The following is a 3958-nucleotide window of genomic DNA, read 5'->3' as shown; positions in this document are numbered from 1 at the left end:
CCTCAAACTAGCGTTATATAGCTCGGCCCTCAAACTAGTGTCATATAGCTCGTCCCTCAAACTAGTGTTATAAAGCTTGTCCCTCAAACTAGTGTGATATAGCTCGTCCCTCAAACTAGTGTTATAAAGCTCGTCCCTCAAACTAGTGTGATATAGCTCGTCCCTCAAACTAGTGTTATATAGCTCGTCCCTCAAACTAGTGTTATAAAGCTCGTCCCTCAAACTAGTGTGATATAGCTCGTCCCTCAAACTAGTGTGATATAGCTCGTCCCTCAAACTAGTGTTATATAGCTCGTCCCTCAAACTAGTGTTATGTAGCTCGTCCCTCAAACTACTGTTAACTGCTAGAGGAAAAATTAATCAAATATTCTTCTAAGATATATTTTGAAATGTATTAAGATGCTAAAAAATATATACTGAAATGTATATTTGAGAAAGGAAATGGAATATAGGATGTAATGTTTGAGAGAGAATGCCCCCCCCATCTTGTCCTGTGACCTATTCAAATCAAATGTTATTGGTTACAGACACGTGTATAGCAGATGTTATTGGTCACAGACACGTGTATAGCAGATGTTATTGGTCACAGACACGTGTATAGCAGATGTTATTGGTCACAGACACGTGTATAGCAGATGTTATTGGTCACAGACACGTGTATAGCAGATGTTATTGGTCACAGACACGTGCATAGCAGATGTTATTGCGGGTGTAGCGAAATGCTTGTACCTCAGACTCCATATTTGACTGGAGTCTGAGGTATGCTGACTTCTCCACACGACAACTGATGTGTTTTGGGGAGGTGAAGTGTTGACTGAAATGTGGCGCCTCTAGCACTGAGATGCAGTGCCTTAGACCGCTGTGCCACACGGGAGCCCCGCATTGAGGCGCACCATAGCAACCTGGAGCAAAACACATATTTCCTATTGGTTCAAATAGAACCACTCTGTTTTTCTTCTGTTTTCCACTATTTTTAAGTTCCTACTTAATTTGTTTCTTTCAGTCTAATCTAACCTCCAATAATTTCCTCCAGGCGCGAGGGAGAAGAAGACGAACGCGCTGCAGTGTGCCCGTTACGTTTATAAGACAGAGGGCATGAGAGGTTTCTACCGGGGTCTGACGGCGTCCTACGCTGGCATCTCCGAGACCATGATCTGTTTCCTCATCTACGAGACGCTGAAGAAACGCCTGAACGAAGCGCTTCACGTCGCCGAACAGCGAGACGGAGAAAGGGGCGTCCGACTTCCTAGGCCTGATGATGGCGGCTGCCTCGCTAAGGGTTGTGCTTCCTGCATAGCCTACCCACACGGTAAGCATGGGGTTAATGGGTAGTAAATAAGATGTTAGGATATTAACTTGTCAAACCACATCTCAACGGACAAAATGCACATTGACGTCGGAGGCCAAGCCGTAGTTGTTAAATGACAACGGCCCAGTCAACGGCCATCTAGTCTACTGTGGAATATGCAAACACACATCGTGACTCAAAATTGTCATCAATGTTCGCCTAATTTCAAGGTGTGTAGAGAATCATTAAAGTCAGTAAAAATCTAAACCCCTGTGAAATGTCTTTTGAATAACCCAAACATCCATTTTGAAGCTGTTTTGAAGCCTGTGTACAAAACCAAATCTAAACTTTAAAAAAAAAAGAAAATGGTGGAAGCATCGAAATGGCATTCATAGAATGGCTCTACAGCTTATTAGACTGGCTTTCAATGAGAATGACCGCTCTATAACTCGCATTTCTATGTGTTATTGGTTGGGTCGCCCAGAAAGCTACAGACTTGACCTTTTTAAGTGAACAGTCTTTTTTTAGATTAAACTCCCAGCGTTCCTTCCATCTTGGGGTCAAATACTCTGTAATACTTCAAATATAAAATACTCTGTAATACTTCAAATATAAAATACTCTGTAATACTTCAAATATAAAATACTCTGTAATACTTCAAATATAAAATACTCTGTAATACTTCAAATATAAAATACTCTGTAATACTTCAAATATAAAATACTCTGTAATACTTCAAATATAAAATACTCTGTAATACTTCAAATATAAAATACTCTGTAATACTTCAAATATAAAATACTCTGTAATACTTCATTCAAAATCACCTTCTAACGCGTCTTGTCTCCCTTCGTCAGAGGTGATTCGGACAAGGCTGCGAGAAGAGGGCAGCAAATATCAGTACTTCTTCCAGACGGCCCGGTTGGTGGCAGTGGAGGAGGGCTACGCTGCGTTTTACAGAGGACTCATTCCACAGCTTATCAGACAGATCCCCAACACAGCCATCGTCCTCTCCACCTACTTCGAACTCATTGTCCACCTGATGGGAGACTCCTCGCAATGATCAATGACAAGGTGTTTTGGTCAGGCCCATCGGATGGACGGGCAACATGATGTAGCTGTACCCCAACGCACATTGGCTAAGAAAGAGACTATTGCAGAAGAAAGGAAACTTGTTTTTTTTTGTGAACTGTTGGTTTCTCTTGAGGGAATTTGAAAGCAGGTTTTACTGTTATCCAAAGGACCTGAAACTGATTTTTAAGGCTGCATCCCAAATAGAAAACTATCCCCTATCCCTATTTAGGGCACTACTTTTGACCAGAGCCTTATAGGCTCTAGTCAAAAGTAGTGCACTCTGTAAGGAATAGGGTGCCATAGTGTTCTGGTCTAAAGTAGTGCACTATATAGGGAATAGGGTGCCATTTGGGACTCTTGGAAAAATAATGTTTTATTTTAATGGAAGCATGTTATGTTTATTAAGGTGTTCAGAATAATTCTACGCTCTCAAGAATTGTGGTACTTACGACAGGACAACTCTAGCCCGAGTCCCAGATCGGTTTGTGCTGTTATTACCAACTCCACTGCTGTCATTTTGAGTTGTAAGTTGGCAAGACGACACAAACAGATCTGGGAATCCGGCTAGGACATCTCCATGTCCCGAAAAGAACTTTAGTTTCCGTTTTGAATCATACGAGGTAAAGAGGTCACGGAATAGGTGGGCCACTGTTAAGTTCAACTAAATTATTTTATTGTATTTGTATTGTTAAATGCTGTTTCTCTGACGGCTTATCCATGTTGAATGTCCAACGTTCCCACCACTTTCTTTGGCTACAGGCTATTTCATTACAGGCTATTTCATTACAGGCTATTTAATTTCACACTAATGACGGGAAAGAAGGTGGAGGCATAGCTAGAGTGGTTATTTTCCAGGCAAAAGCACACACACACACACACTCATGATAGTTTATGTATTCACTACCACACGGTGAAGTTTTGATTAGAATTATCGCTGAGTAATGCATCATATTTAACATTAACGAATACAGGTTAATCTGTAATATTGTGTTTGTTAAAGAACAGAAAACGACAAATCCTGAATCCTTAACAGGAAATGTCCAAACAGGGAATAACAGAAATCCTCTAGTCTGTAGAGGGGAATAACAGGAGAAGCGGCCACAGACTGCAGGTCGCTTCGGGTAGGCGCAGGCCGTAGCTGACAGAGACACCTGCTCACACGCAGCATCTGATGAAGGCAAAACACGACAGGACAGGGCGATACACAATCACAGCACGGTGAATTCTAAACAAGGAACCGACAGGACAGGAACGGAACACAAAGGAAGAAATAGGGACTCTAATCAGGGGAAAGGATCGGGAACAGGTGTGGGAAGACTAAATGATGATTAGGGGAATAGGAACAGCTGGGAGCAGGAACGGAACGATAGAGAGAAGAGAGAGCGAGAGAGTGAGAGAGGGAGGGGGAGAGAGAGGGATAGAAAGAGGGAAAGAACCTAATAAGACCAGCAGAGGGAAACGAATAGAATGGGGAGCACAGGGACAAGACATGATAATAAATGACAAACATGACAGTACCCCCCCACTCACCGAGCGCCTCCTGGCGCACTCGAGGAGGAATCCTGGCGGCAACGGAGGAAATCATCGATGAGTGAA

General features: G+C 42.4%; 1 pseudogene; it reads left to right on the top strand.

Annotated features, from left to right (window-relative positions):
* The first annotated feature begins 1033 nt into the window (after positions 1–1033).
* LOC124029938 lies at positions 1034–2992 on the top strand (annotated as a pseudogene).
* Positions 2993–3958: the final 966 nt, after the last annotated feature.

Source organism: Oncorhynchus gorbuscha, unplaced genomic scaffold (assembly GCF_021184085.1).
Source record: "Oncorhynchus gorbuscha isolate QuinsamMale2020 ecotype Even-year unplaced genomic scaffold, OgorEven_v1.0 Un_scaffold_8287, whole genome shotgun sequence".
Classification (NCBI taxonomy): Eukaryota; Metazoa; Chordata; class Actinopteri; order Salmoniformes; family Salmonidae; genus Oncorhynchus; species Oncorhynchus gorbuscha.
This window is presented reverse-complemented; position numbering and strand designations above follow the sequence as displayed.